Here is a 16,812-nt window from a genome sequence, read left to right on the forward strand (position 1 = left end):
TCAAGACCTGGCAGAACCAATCAAAGATTGGTCAAGGAGAGATGAACCGCTAAAAAAGGACAAACATGGTATGTATAGTACTGGTTCTCGCACCTCCCCATATTGCTTTGCTGCTGCTATGCTCTGTAGACTTTTTGGGAAGCCAGATATTAACAAATTTTCTTCTGAATGGCTACCATTATTGGATGCTGCCACCGATGCTACTATAGTGGACTGGGCTAAAATATTGTCTGATAATTTAGTCACAGCCATTGTAAATTACCGGTCTAAAAGAACTGTTTCTCAGAGAATCTATCCCCCTTTTTACTTGTCTGCATATGTCATGGATGCGATTTGTTATATTTCCAAGTTTCCTGTGATGGGTTGGAAATGGACAATTCAAGACCCCTTACCCATTCATGTTTATCACAAAGAGTTGTGGGACTCTAAGTTCACTCCATTCTTTTACAAGATCTGTCATGGAATCATGTTGCCCCTATACAAAATGTTGTATGATAAAGATGTTCCAAGGTTTTCCCCTGAAGCAGAGGTAGATATGCTCCCTGTTGCGAGATGGTTCAGAGAAGAACTGTTTACATATGTTAGGGTATTCAGAAGCCTCGCTCCCCCGCATGTCCTACCTTTGTATGTTCCTGACAAACTCTTGGCACGAGAAATTGCTTATCAAACCTGTGGAGAAGGAGGTTTGACTAAATATTTGAAGGACAAAAAGAAGGCTATTTGGCCACAATTTCCTTTAGCTTGTGGGGCCTTCTCACTATTTGATGTAGGCCATGCATTCAACGAAGTAAACAACATAACGTGTCTACAATTATTCAAGTTTCCAGGAAGACCGTTCGACCCTCATGATGTTACTAAGAATTTCACTACTGCAGTCAAAATAAAGGTGTTTTCTAAAGAAGAATATCTTTTTGATGACATGTTCCAATAGAAAAATACACTTGAAGAAGTTCTACATTCGGCTCAAATGCGATTTCCTCCAGCAGAATTTCAGCAGTTCAAGATATATAGGGAAAGGAGGTTAGCTACTATCCCTATTGAAAAACTACGCTTGGAACCCGTAAGGGAACCAACTCCAAGTATTAGTCTTGGTGGAATTTCAGACACAAATAAATCTAAATCTGGGAAAGAAACACCTAAACATTCCAAGAAATCAGAAAGTGAGCATGGTAAAAGTGAGGGGTCAGTAAAGGATACTGCCCAATCAAAAGAGCTCTCACAGCAACAGGTTTTTACCTCCCTACAAACAGATCCTTCCCCTCTCATCGTTCAAGCATCACCAAACAGAACTGAACTTGATAAAGAATGGGAGACCTTCAATGAGTTGATCAATCTAGAGGGACCAAGTACAAAGACATTTACAAGTGATGTACAGGCAACAGAAGATATAATCATAGGAACAATTAGCAATGCCCCAGAGATGGAATATATTCCAGTCACCCCATCCTCTGAACTCATCCTCAAGATAGAAGAAATTCCCCCTCTTGATGTATTTTATAGTCCACAACACAAGGCAGTAGTGAGAAGACAAAGGAAGAAAAGGAAACTAGAAAACGTGCTCTCTCATGAGGCAGAACAATTAGACGTCCTATGGCAAGATCCTACTACCAATCCCACTGAAAATCTCACCAAATTATCTCAGATCGCAGGTGCATATGCCTCTGCAACCATTGATAAATCATCTGAGGTACAACAACTGCTAAAAGAAAAGGAAGACCAGATATGAGTTTTACAACAACAGTTGCAACAAGCCAATGCCAACAACGAAGCAGAGAAACAGCTTGAAAGACTACAGCAGGACTTCCAACGGATGCAGGTAAGCTATCAGAATAGTTTTACTGAGAAAGAAAAGCAGTTGCGGGATACATAGGAGATGCACAAGGATGATCCTAAACTTACAGAATTCATCACAGAATCAATTTCCTTGAATGATCAACTACTGCAGCAACAGGAAGCCTTATGCCAAAGAATATCGCAAGAAGTTGTGGGATACGTAGGAGATGCACAAGGATGATCCTAAACTTACAAAATTCATCACAAAATCAATTTCCTTGAATGATCAACTACTACAGCAACAAGAAGCCTTGTGCCAAAGAATATCGCAGTGGAACTCTTACTGTGAAATAAGCGATAAAATCACTAATCAAGTCGTATATTTACGAAATGATTATGATTTAATTGATAAACGAGTTACTGAATATCTGACTTGGCAAGAAATAGAGGAGGGAAAAAGAGCAGGTGCACCAAGGATCAACGACAATCACAAAGAAATGCTCTTTAATAAATGGGATGCACAACTCAGAAAAGCAGAACAAGTAGCAGAAGAAGCGGCCACAACAGCAAACAACGTTATTGATTGTATAAATGAAAATCTGCATAGGGAAAACCTGATCTCAGAAACCACTCCAGGGTATCTACCTAAAGTACAACAACTACAAGCCGATTGGAAACAGAAGGCTCAAGAAAAGGCAGAATCAATCCAAAGGTTAACCAAGTTGAATTGGGATTGTTACTGGATGTACTTGGTAAAGCCACACAGCCAGTGGATGACCCTCAAGTGTATCATCAATTCTGCCGAGAAGATGGTGCCAGCTCTTGCCAATTCTGTTTTCGTAGCACAACTAAAATCGGAAATCAGTCAGCTGACTCTTCTCAAACAGATGCTGAACGCGTGCGACTTCAAGGAGCAGATACAGAAGTAGTTAGTAATTTTAATTTTAGATTCAGTTTTAATTTTAATTTTGTTTTATTTTTTCCCAAAGTGAGGATGGTCATTTAAACTGCATCCTACATTTTTGTAATAAGTTATTTTTAGATTTAGTTAGTAGTATTTAAACCCTTCTCATGCATTTAGAGAAGGGTCCTGAAATTTGTCAAAAACTCATCCCCGGAACATGCACTTTTGTACCCTCTGTGGAGGTTTTGATGAATGAATGGAACATGATTTATCAATATCTGTATTTAATATCTGCTACTGATGTTTCATTTCTGTACTCTTAGTGGATGTTGGGTTACGAAGAGATAAATCATTATCGCTTGAAGCTCATGAGTAGGACTAGTTATAAATGGTACTTCTATCTCTTAACAATTTCTGCCTTTGTGTTAAAAGTGATATTCAATTTTATGTATTTATGCTTAATGTATGAATAGCTTATTATGCAATATGCCTTTCACAACTGTTTCGTCTAACTTTTTATACGAAGTGGTTTATTTGTATTGAATTCTTTTCTAATAACAGTTGAATGATCTTTATTACCAATTGTTATCTGAAATCGTTTTAGATCGCATAACAGAAGGATTACACCCTGGGTTAGTGTAGACTTAGATATTTCTGCTTATTAGAATACCATTTACATGTTGTTAGATTAGAGTTGGAATTATAGCATCTCACTTAGGAACTTTTAGAAGGGAAATATCAATTCTTCACACACACACACATAAATTGGGAAACTGGTCCCATATCCCTAGTCAGACCCACTATACCAAACAAAAAAGGAGCTAATAACCAAGGTCTGAACCGGGTGGGTATCCCCCTTGTTGTAGATCTGATTTTCGGGGCTTCAACATATTTGGTGCTAGAAGGAGGGCCACAACTGTGAATGGCAAGTAAATCCAAATCTAAATACCATTCTGAGAGTAAATCGCCCTCACCATCTCCCCCGACTTCTCCATTGCATTTAGAATCTTTAAATCCAGAGTCATAAGTCGCTGGAGCAACAGCCGCTGCTATAAACCCTGACATTTCAGAAAAATCTACTATTGAACCTCCTGAAGTTGAATCTTTGATTCACAAACTTCTGTAATTTTCCATATCTCCTCAAAAATCTGATAAATCTCAAGGCAGCATGACTTCGCAATATAACCCTGCTCATCCTCTTACCAGATTAAAGAGTGAAAAATTTGGTGTTCAACCAACCAAGTTACCTCTACCTACAAGGAAGAGAGCAAGGAAATATCCTAAATGGTCAGAATGCAGACTCTTTCATCATCATCATCCATCTCAACCTCTTCATTGTGAAGTCAGCCATCCACCCCTCCACTTCAGATCATTGTCCATCAGTCCACCAATACTTCCACATCTCCTTCTCAATCATCTGGAATCATAATATCCTCATCTTCTCAACCACAGGGATCATTTTATGCACTTTCCTCTGTTAATAGTTCAGTGATGGCCCAATATCCATGGAATAACCCAGGGGCAGTCTTAATGCCTGTGCCCTTGAGTCAATTACCGGCCCATCCCGAAAAATGGCTGCCTAAGTTTAATCCTAAGGCAGGCATGCTAGTGGAAGAACATATAAATAAATTTATGTTATCCATAAATCTTAATGGAGTTACCAATGAAGACACTGTTGTTCGAATTTTTCCTTATACTCTGCAAGGAACAACTAGATCATGGTATTTCTCATTACCATCTGGATCTATTACTAGTTGGGAGATTTTCCAAGAACAATTCTTGACTAAGTTTGGTGATGATAGGTCTACGGCAACATTGATCAATGACCTGTCTAACCTTAGGGCCGAGACAAAAGAACCTATGAAAGATTTCCATTTACGTTTCAATAAAATCTTAAATAAAATCCCTGCTGCTTCCCAGCCTAGCAAAGAAGTGCGAAGTGAATGGTACATTACTGCTTTACCATCAAACATAGCAATCTTTGTTGATAGGGCTAACAAAACAACTTTAGTTGAAAATATGAAAGAAGCGATAGTAGTAGAGAAACGTATTATGGCCTTAGAAAAGAAAAATGCAATAGAAGAACAAAAATCTAAGAAGGTTTCTTTCAAGGAAGATCCCAAGAAAAAACAATCGAAAGATCCATTCGATTTAGAAGGATTGCAAAAATTTTTGAAGACTATGTCTAACGAGATGGTCGACATTAAGAAACAAGTGGCAGAAACTTCTTCTAAAAATCCATACAGACCTTTTAAAAGAAACCCTTCGACCGATTCCAAACCCCCTAACGCTATTACAAGTGCTGAATCCGAAGAAGAAGAAGAGGAAATTCCTACTGAGGAACATACCGATGAAGAAGAAGTTGTAGAGTTACAAGGTATGTGGGATTTCATCCTCCCAGATGAAGAGGATCAAGAGGCATCCCCGGTTAGTACTTGCAGCAGAAATCAACTTGATCCTCCTCAACCTACCCCTAAGCCAAAAAGCGCAAGCTCGATGACTAAGGATAAAGTCGCAACCAAGAAAACGACACCTAAAGCGACTCAAACCAGCCCAGTCCAAACAGACTCATCAACTCCATCTAAAACACTGATAGTTTTGGATGAAATGGAGTATAATATCATAGAAGACATGAAAAAGACTAGGGCCAACATCACTTTTTACGAATTGAGCAAGTTAAAACACTAGCAAAAGGTACTTTTGAAAGAATTACATGCTGTACCAGTTGCACCTTTGCCCGCCGCTGTAATCTCTCAAGCTTCCCATGACATTGGAAGACCTCCAACTAATGCGATGAATAAAGTCGATCCAAACGATATCGCCTTAATTGGAGGAAGATTGAGATCTCATACTCCCCCATTTCTTCTTACTTATGAAATTTTCAGTAAAAATTTGCATAATTGCTTAGTGGATTTTGGAGCTTCATCGAATATTTTACCAAAGTCAATATGTGCAAAATTGAACGTCCAACCACAAAAATCAGCAATACGCATAGTTCAATTAGATCGATCGCAAGTCGAAGTGATTGGCGAATTAAATCAGGTCACCATAAGGCTATCATCCAACCCAAAGGTATGTCAAGTTATCGACATTTTAGTTGCTGATATTCCAGAATTTTATGGCTTAATTCTCAGCAGAGATTGGTCAGAGAAACTTCACGGATACTTTGCAACTGACTGGTCACACATGTGGCTCCCTTAAAATGGTAAACCAAATCAGATAAAAGTTGAGCAGAAAAGACATCAGAAATACATAGTAACAGAACTGGAGGGAGAAAATGAACCAGTAGCATATAGTTCTAACATCATTGGCAACTATTCAGTAGATTCTTTCCTAGGAAATTTTAATGCTCATACCTCACCTTACTTAGAACATTCTGTTTTATCTCAAATAGAAAATTTCTCTCAAACAGATAGTCCTAAATGTGTTAAGTTTTTAGATAATCTTGTAAATAAATCTTTATTTTGGAAATTTTTTTTTGACGGTTCTAAGTCTAATGAAGGAGCAGGAGCAGGATGCATGTTAATAAGTCCAGAGGGAGATAAAACTATGCTAACCTGCAGACTCGAATTTGATTGCACCAAAAATACCGCAGAATACGAGGCTTTAGTCCAAGGATTGTATAAAGCAATCAGATTAGATGTCAAATATCTTCAAGTTTTCGGAGATTCTGAAATTGTAATTAGACAGGTACGTAATACTATACGTTGTTTATCAGGTCATTTAAAACATTACCAATCTTTAGTTCGAGATCTGACTGAACACTTTATAACATTTAATATTTCATCAATTCCCAGACTCCAGAATGCTAGTGCGGACCTCTTAGCCAACGTAGCTTCCAAACTCATTCCTTCAGAAGATTTTAGCCCTGATTGATTTTCAATTGAATTAATTTTCAGACCATCTATTCCTGATAACATTACCAATTGGAGGATTTTCAACGACGATCCTGATATCATGAGATTCCTCACATCTGAGGGATCCTATACCAATCAAATAATTGACAAAGACCAACATGACCAACAATTGCAACAGGATAGCATTAACAATGCCATACCTAAGTCAGTAGTCAAGTTAGAAGATCTTTATGATTTGAAAGATCGGTTTAAAAGATCTACCAATTCAAAACTCCAAAGTTCAACCTTGAATTATGAATTAGTAAATCTAGGAACTGATACCAAACCACAGAATATCAATCTATGCCTTAGTCTGGCTCCTAAAGAAAAAATAGCATATATTCATCTCTTGAGACAATACAAAAGTGTCTTTGCTTGGAATTACGATGAACTCAAAATGTACGACACATCCATCATCCAACATACTATTCCAATGATAGACAATGAAAAACTTGTCCAACAAAAGTTGAGAAAGATCCATCCCAATCTAGAAAACTAGATCAAATCTGAACTCAATAAATTACTGAAAGCCAAAATAATTTTTCCCGTTCGACATTCCAAATGGGTTTCCAATATGGTCCCTGTTAGAAAGAAAAATGGAGACATTAGAATCTGCATTGACTTTCGAAATCTTAACAAAGCCTGCCAAAAGGACAATTTTCCTTTGCCTCCCATGGAACAAATACTGCAGGCGGTTGCAGGCTCAAAATTGATGTCCTTCTTGGATGGATTCTCAGGATACAATCAAGTATTGGTACATCCTGATGATCAATTAAAAACCACATTCAGAACTAAATGGGGCACATACGCATATCAAAAGATGCCATTTGGTCTGATTAATGCTGGTGCCACATTTCAGAGAGCTATGGACATCGCATTCAAGGGGTTAGTTAATAAATCGGTAGTAATCTATTTGGACGATATAACTGTATATTCCAAGAAATGAAGCAATCATCTTATAGATTTAAAACAAATCTTCCAACGTTGTCAAAGGTATAGAATTTCACTTAACCCGAAAAAATCCTTTTTCACATTAAGTGAAGGAAAACTTCTCGGATTCATAGTGTCAAAATCTGGAATTCACATTGACCCTGACAGAATCAAGGAGATTCTCGCAATCCCTCTACCTCACAACAAGAAAGCCATGCAATCTTTTCTTGGCCAGATTAATTTTGTAAAGAGATTTGTTCTAGATTTTTGAAGAATCGTGTCTCCTTTACAAGCAATGATTAAAAAGAACTCAAACTTTAAATGGGGGCAAGATGAACATGAGGCATTCAATCTGATCAAACAAACAATCATTAATGCTCCATCTTTGGCAACTCCAAATTTTTCCGATCCTTTCATTTTATATACATTTGCCTCTGATAGGTCATATGCTGCGATACTCACTCAAGTAAATCAAGAAAAGGCAGAAGCCGCAATTTCTTTTTTCAGTTCCAATTTACAAGGGGCTGAGTTGAATTATTCAGATGTGGAGAAACAAGCTTATGCTGTTTTCAAAGAAATTAAGTATTTCAGACCTTTTCTACTCAAAACACATACAATAATCATAGTACCATTTCCAGCGGTAAGAAATCTTCTAGTACAGAAGGATGTGGGAGAGAAAAGATCCAATTGGGTTACTGCCTTACAGGAATATGACGTAGAAATCAAACCAGCAAATATTGTAAAAAGTCAAGGCTTTTGCAAAACGCTGGCCGAAGCATCGTTGATGTTCGAAATTCCATCTGCAGAGATACAAATGTACGAGGTAAGCCTAAAAAATGTTGAGTCATTATATGCTGATATCATTTATTATCTAAAGAATGGATATGCTCCTTCAAACCTTGATCATACTAAGAAAAGAGCTCTAAGGTTGAAAGCCAAACAATATCAGCTCGTGAATGATGTTCTTCTTAGAATAAATTAAGATTTTGTTCTCCTTAGATGTCTTGAGAAATCTGACGCTGATAAAGTCTTGCAGGAATTCCATGATGGACCAGCAGGCGGACACTACGCTGGAGATGCTACTGCTCATAAAATCTTACGCGTAGGCTATTACTGGCCCACATTATTCAAGGACTCACACAACTACGTGAAGAAATTTCAAGTCTGTCAAACCGCTGCTGGGAGACAAAAGAAACCATCCTTGCCACTGCAACCAGTTAACATTGAGCAGCCTTTTGATCAGTGGGGATTGGACATAATAGGTGAGATCGTTCCTCACTCTTCTAAACAACATAGATATATCCTTACAACAACAGATTACTTTGCTAAATGGGTAGAAGCAGTTCCACTCAAAACGGCTAATGTTGAAAATATCATTGAGTTCATAGATCAGTTCATCATCACCAGGTTTGGGTTGCCTTCTGCTTTAATGTTTGATAATGCATCATATTTTTCTGGTAATGCGATGACTAAATTTGCACTCAAAAGCGGTTTCAAGCTTAAATAATCTGCCAATTATTACCCACAGGGAAACGAATTAGCTGAATCTACAAATAAGAACTTAATTAGGATTATTAAGTGAACCATTGACCAAAATCATAAAAATTGGCACAAGTCGTTAATATATGCTTTATGGGCAGACCGGATAACTCACAAAGCCTCCATCGACACTTACCCCTTCAATTTAGTTTATGGGAAAGAAGTCATTCTTCTGACTCATTTGGCAATTCCCTCTTTGGCCTTGGTTCAATATATTGATGAAGCACCAACTTCTTCCTTACAACTAAGGCAGCTGGAAATAATTAAGTTGGAAGAACAACGAGAACGGGCTAAAATAACTCACGCTCATCATCAAGCATTAGTAAAAGCCTCTTTTGATTCTAACATGATATCCAGAAAAGATTTTTAGATGGGAGATCTAGTTTTAAAATGGGACAAGGCTCATGAGGAAAAAGGGAAACATACAAAATTTCAACGAATGTGGCTTGGCCCTTTTCAAATCATAGAAGTCATAGGTCCGTCTACTTTTATGTTACAGGATTTAACAGGAAAAAGAGATTCTTTACCTGTTAACGGACAGATCCTCAAAAAATATTTTCCATAGGAGATCATTCTTCTATTTTGTAGAATAGTTGTTTTAGTTTCATAATAAAACCGGTTGTAAATGGTTACATTTGAGATTCATGAAAAAGACACAAGTTCTCTTTTAGAATTTTTTTTTTCACTTGTATAAATAGAATTCTTTTTAGAAAATTGATCATTACTATTGAAAGATATAGTTAAAAGCTCTAGGCCTAGAAACGATACTAGTTTCAACTGTATAAATTTTGATAAAAAACAACTTTTAGTGGGAAATTGTTTTGCATCAGTCCAATGAAAGGTATTAATAATAAAACGAAGATTCTCTGTAGAAAATCTCTTTCCAAAAAACTCTATTATTGTCATCCAGAGCCATATTAAGGAAACAATGATTTCCTCCCCACTTAGGAAACTTCAACGTTCAGAGAATGATCCAAAGGCACACTTCAACTTAAAGAATAAGAGGTCTCATCACGAGCCGACTTATCATGATCATAGATATTATAGCTTGTTGACTTTGCCAATACTGCATACCACAATAGGGCAATGACTCAAGATTGTTGCAATCAAAAGACAAGGGGTCTCATCACGAGCCAACTTGTTCAGTAAAGTTATAAATCAGTGAATGATTGTGTCATAAATTGGCTACTAAACCAAGACATTGTTCTTTAAGTGTAAAAAAGAAAATGAAAGCAATAGCTGTGGAAATGGATTTCTCTTTGAAAATTTTAAATTTCTCTAAGTAGGATACAGGATCATTGCTGGGTAACAGGTAACGCTGTTGAGGCTATAAACACTTGCTAGCAGCAGACGCTCTACCTACGACAAATGAGCATATCCAAAACTGATTTACAGAGAAGGCTTTGTTTTTATCTGTATAAACCAAGTAATGAATGATATAGATACAAGGACTAGCTTGAGGGAGTAAATAATCCAAGTTGGAAATAGAAGAAACAAAATATCATTGATAGGTAAAAGTATAATGTACTTCATCTTTCTATAATAAAGTTTAATTTTCTGGAAAATTTTCTGTTTTGGAAGTTTAGAAAATTCAAAAGAAAAGTAGAGATAACTGGTTCTTCCAAGTGAATTGCCAATTGTTGTGGCTAGAAACAACCCCCCTTCTTATTTAGTGTTATTACTAATACTAAATAAGTGGGGACCCTTAGTCAAAATTAAAAAAAATCAATTAGTGTTTGTCTTTCCTTTTTAATAAAACTTACCATTAAAAACTTAAGAAAATACCCTTAAAATCTAAAAAGCGTAAGTTTTATGATAAAGTAGAATTATTCCTTACGAAATATCGCATCACAAAAGGATAATAGGGTACCTCCTTGCAAGCCGAATTCTAAAACTGCGAGATCACGATATGGGACCACAAACATATATCGCATTGCATGCATCAAAGACCGCTTACGCCAAAAAAACTTTAAACTACCGATATGCGATGGTGCATATCGCAAATTGAATTTCATAGAAAAGAAATTAACAAAAATTTTCATATGCCACGCTCATGCGATATTGCGATCACAATATTGCGATTATGCGGCAAAGCGACAATGCGATAATGCGATAATGTGATATGATGAATTTGCGATATAGCAAGCAAACGATATGATGATTCTGCGATGTTGCGATTTGTGATATTGCAAAGCAAATCACAAAATCGCTTCATCACAGATCTTTTGGGCTCATTGTTCAAAAAAGTATTTTCCATAAACCGAGGCCCGGTTATGTGCTTTAATGCTAATTAAATGAGTTAGTTGCCGATCATTAATGAAATAGAGTTTTGTAAGTCATTTCATGTAAGGTGGTATATTTTATACGTCTTCAGCATTTGATACTTTCCCATCACCTTTCTTATCATTATTCTCACTTCACTTGTAAATTGCAGGAACGAAGAGCAGAGAACGATACAAAGCAGTACGCAGAATACTATGGGAAAGAAAGGAAAAACCCCGAGTTCTAAAGAGAAGGAAATGGCGCCCTTGTATACAGACACTGCCTGTAATAGAGACACTGGTATTGCTACCTGGGAAGGCATGTACAATCTACTTGAGGAAGAAAATCCTAGAGTAATGGAGGTCGAGGCTACTGCAGGCTCACATAGTTCTTCTGAGGCATCCATCATAGAACTTGCTTGTTCATTCTTACACAGGATAGCGGTGAGGCCCAGAATTATTCCATACACAGACATGGTTAAATGGATATTAGATAGCATGGATACCAGAGATAGACAATTTAAGACTCAGGGTCAAGGACTCATTGGCTCATTCACTTCACAAGATTTGAGGCTCATGTACCACTTTCTAGAGCCACAGGTGACTTATAACAAACAGTTTATGGAGAAATTTGCCAAAGAAAATCAAGACCTTATAGAAATCATCAAAGATTGGTCAAGGAGAGATGAACCTCTAAAAAAGGACAAACATGGTATGTACAGTACTGGTTCTCTCGCCTCCCCATATTGCTTTGCTGCTGCTATGCTTTGTAGACATTTTGGGAAGCTAGATATTAACAAATTCTCTTCTGGATGGCTACCACTATTGGATGCCGCCACCGATGCTACTATAGTGGACTGGGCTAAAATATTGTCTGATAATTTAGTCACAGCTATTGTAAATTACTGGTCTAAAAGAACTATTTCTCAGAGAATCTATCCCCCTTTTTATATGTCTGAAAATGTCATGGATGTGATTTTTTATATTTCCAAGTTTCCTGTGATGGGTTGGAAATGGACAATTCAAGACCCCTTACCCATTCATGTTTATCACAAAGAGTTGTTTGACTCTAAGTTCACTCCATTCTTTTACAATATCTGTCATGGAATCATGTTGCCCCTATACAAAATGTTGTATGATAAAAATGTTCCAAGGTTTTCCCCTGAAGCAGAGGTAGATATGCTCCCTGTTATGAGGTGGTTCGGAGAAGAACTATTTACATATGTTAGGGTATTCGGAAGCCTCGCTCCCCCGCACGTCCTACCTTTGTATGTTCCTGACAAACTCTTGGCACGAGAAATTGCTTATCAAACCTGTGGAGAAGGAGGTTTGACTAAAGATTTGAAGGACAAAAAGAAGGCTATTTGGCCAAAATTTCCTTTAGCTTGTGGGGCCTTCTCACTATTTGATGTAGGCCATGCATTCAACGAAGTAAACAACATAACGTGTCTACAATTATTCAAGTTTCCAGGAAGACCGTTCGACCCTCATGATGTTGCTAAGAATTTCACTACTGCAGTCAAAATAAAGGTGTTTTCTAAAGAAGAAGATCTTTTTGATGACATGTTCCAACAAAAAAATACACTTGAAGAAGTTCTGCATTTGGCTCAAATGCGATTTCCTCCAGCAGAATTTCAGCAGTTTAAGATATATAGGGAAAGGAGGTTAGCTACTATCCTTGTTGAAAAACTACGCTGGGAACCCATAAGGCAGGGAAAATTTTAAGAACCCCCCCTAAATTTATAAATATAATAAATGGGCGAATTTCCATGGTATATAGGAAAAATGAAAAGCGATTTTATCAATAATATAATATGTATATATAATTTTTTGGCGAATCTCTCACCAGGCATGGCGAATATTTTACTCAATTATAATATCTTGTAAGATCTTGGCAAGTCTTTCACTAAATAATAAAACTTTGTAAAGTCCTAGTGAATCTTAGCATAGGCTACATCCTGGTTTAATTCCCCAATTTAAATAGGCTACATTCCTGGTGAATACCATGGGTGAATACCATGTGCCATTTTGGTGAATACCATGGATCAATACCATGTGCCATTTTTATTTTTATTAATTCTAATATTAGGGTTAATAATGTTTTTTTGCATGGTATTAATAACAATCTAGTCCATGGTATTTGTCCCATAGTATTTTGGCCATAGGTTTCACCTAAATATAACCCATTTTTTGAGTGTTCGTAAATATAAGGTGACTTATGGAGTAAATATAAAAAAATGTTTTATTTGTTTACCATACCTCTCGTTTATTTATATTTTTATTAATTTACCATACCTCTTTTACAAATATGGTATTTGGCCCATAGGATTCACTTAAATAAAACCTCTTTCTTGAGCCTTCATAAATAGAACGAGGGTTATGGACTAAATATAAAAAGAGGTTTTATTTATTTATGATACGTCTAGTTTATTTATATTTTTATTTATTTACCATACCTTTTGAGTAAGTATAAAAAGACGTTTTATTTATTTACCATACCTCCACTTTACTTATATTTTTATTTGTTTACACCCTTACATGTATATAAGGTGACTTATGGATTAAATATAAAAAATGTTTTATTTATTTACCATACCTCTCATTTATTTATATTTTTATTAATTTACCATACCTCTTTTATAAATATGGTATTTTGCCCATAGGATTCACTTAAATAAAACCTATTCTTGAAAATGGGGGAATGGATTCACTTAAATAAAACCTATTCTTGAAAATGGGTGAATGGAAGGTTGTAAGTCCTAATTTCAAGGGCTAAATTTACCTTTTTTACCCTCTCCCTTAAAATAAGGTGGGCTATTTGAGGTGATTTGTAAAAATGTACTATGATACAAAATATTCGCCCACTAAAAATTTAAAACCCCTTAATTTCGCCAAGGGGCGAACATTCGCCCCTAAAATTATCCTTGCCATAAGGGAACCAACTCCAAGTATTAGTCTTAGTGGAAGTTCAGACACAAATAAATCTAAATCTAGGAAAGAAACACCTGAACATTCCAAGAAATCAGAAAGTGAGCATGGTAAAAGCGAGGGGTCAGTAAAGGATACTGCCCAATCAAAAGAGCTCTCACAGCAACAGGTTTTTACCTCCCCACAAACAGATCCTTCCCCTCTCATCGTTCAACCATCATCAAATAGAACTGAACTTGATAAAGAATGGGAGACCTTCAATGAGTTGATCAATCTAGAGGGACCAAGTACAAAGACACCTGCAAGTGATGTATAGACAACATAAGATATAATCATAGGAACAATTAGCAATGCCCCAGAGATGGAATATATTCCAGTCACCCCATCCTCTGAACTCATCCTCAAGATAGAAGAAATTCCCCCTCTTGATGTATTTTATAGTTCGCAACACAAGGCAGTAGTGAGAAGACAAAGGAAGAAAAGGAAACTAGAAAACGTGCTCTCTCATGAGGCAAAACAATTAGACATCCTATGGCAAGATCCTACTACCAATCCCACTGAAAATCTCACCAAATTATCTCAGATCGCAGGAGCATATGCCTCTGCAACCATTGATAAAGCATCTGAGGTACAACAACTGCTAAAAGAAAAGGAAGACCAGATACGAGTTTTACAACAACAGTTGCAACAAGCCAATGCCAACAACGAAGCACAGAAACAACTTGAAAGACTACAACAGGACTTCCAATGAATGAAAGTAAGCTATTAGAATAGTTTGACTAAGAAAGAAAAGCAATTACGGGATACACAGGAGATGCACAAGGATGATCCTAAACTTACATAATTCATCACAGAATCAATTTCCTTGAATGATCAACTACTGCAGCAACAGGAAGCCTTGTGCCAAAGAATATCGCAGTGGAACTCTTACTGTGAAATAAGCGATAAAATCACTAATCAAGTCGTAGATTTATGAAATGATTATGATTTAATTAATAAACGAGTTACTGAATATCTCACTTGGCAAGAAACAGAGGAGGGAAAAAGATTAGGTGCACCAAGGATAAATGACAATCACAAAGAAATGCTCTTTAATAAATGGGATGCACAACTCAGAAAAGCAGAACAAGTAGCAGAAGAAGCGGCCACAACAGCAAACAACGTTATTGATTGTATAAATGAAAATCTTCATAGGGAAAACTTGATCTCAGAAACCACTCCAGGGTATCTACCTAAAGTACAACAACTACAAGCCGATTGGAAATAGAAGGCTCAAGAAAAGGCAGAATCAATCCAAAGGTTAACCAAGTTGAATTGGGATTGTTACTGGATGTACTTGGTAAAGCCACATAGCCAGTGGATGACCCTCAAGTGTATCATCAATTTTGCCGAGAAGATTGCGCCAGCTCTTGCTGATTCTGTTTTCGCAGCACAGCTAAAATCAAAAATCAGTCAGCCGACTCTTCTCAAACAGATGCTGAACGTGTGCGACTTCAAGGAGTAGATACAGAAGTAGTTAGTAATTTTAATTTTAGATTCAGTTTTAGTTTTAATTTAGTTTTATTTTTTCCCAAAGTGAGGACGGTCATTTAAACCGCATCCTACATTTTTGTAATAAGTTATTTTTAGGTTTAGTTAGTAGTATTTAAACCATTCTCATGCATTTAGAGAAGGGTCCTGAAATTTTTCAAAAACTCATCCCCAGAACATGCACTTTTGTACCCTCTGTGGAGGTTTTGATGAATGAATGGAACAGGATTTATCAATATCTATATTTAATATCTGCTACTGATGTTGCATTTCTGTACTCTTAGTGGATGTTGGGTTACGAAGAGATAAATCATTATCGCTTGAAGCTCATGAGTAGGACTAGTTATAAATGGTACTTCTATCTCTTAACTATTTCTGCCTTTGTGTTAAAAGTGATATTCAAGTTTATGTATTTATGCTGAATGTATGAATAGTTTATTATGCGATATGCCTTTCACAACTGTTTCGTCTAACTTTTTATACGAAGTGGTTTATCTATATTAAATTCTTTTCTCATAACAGTTGAATGATATTTATTACCAATTGTTATCTGAAATCATTTTAGATCGCTTAACAGAAGGATTACACCCCGAGTTAGTGTAGACTTAGATATTTCTGCTTATTAGAATACCATTTACATGTTGTTAGATTAAAGTTAGAATTATATCATCTCACTTAGGAACTTTTAGAAGGGAAATATCAACTCTTCACACACACACACACATAAATTGGGAAACTGGTCCCATATCCCCAGTCGGACCCACTATACCAAATGGAAAAGGAGGTGCTAACCAAGGTCCGGACCGGGTGGGTATCCCCCTTGTTGTAGACCCGATTTTTGGGGCTTCAACACAGCCTTACCCTTTTCTTTCATGAATAGTTTACTGAACCATTGATTCCACGAGGGCATGCGGACTAGTCTCGCCGCCTGCTTATATTTCTTGGGCCTCGGTGTCCAAGGCGATTTCGGTATTTCCGGCATGACCCCAGTGTCTCTAGGAACGTCATGCACCATGGGTTTTTCATGCCTCGTTGGTGGTTTCTTCTACAT

This window comes from Pinus tabuliformis, chromosome 3_2, assembly GCF_031772625.1.
Source record: "Pinus tabuliformis cultivar Carrire ecotype Pingquan chromosome 3_2, CPIR1, whole genome shotgun sequence".
Taxonomy (NCBI): Eukaryota; Viridiplantae; Streptophyta; class Pinopsida; order Pinales; family Pinaceae; genus Pinus; species Pinus tabuliformis.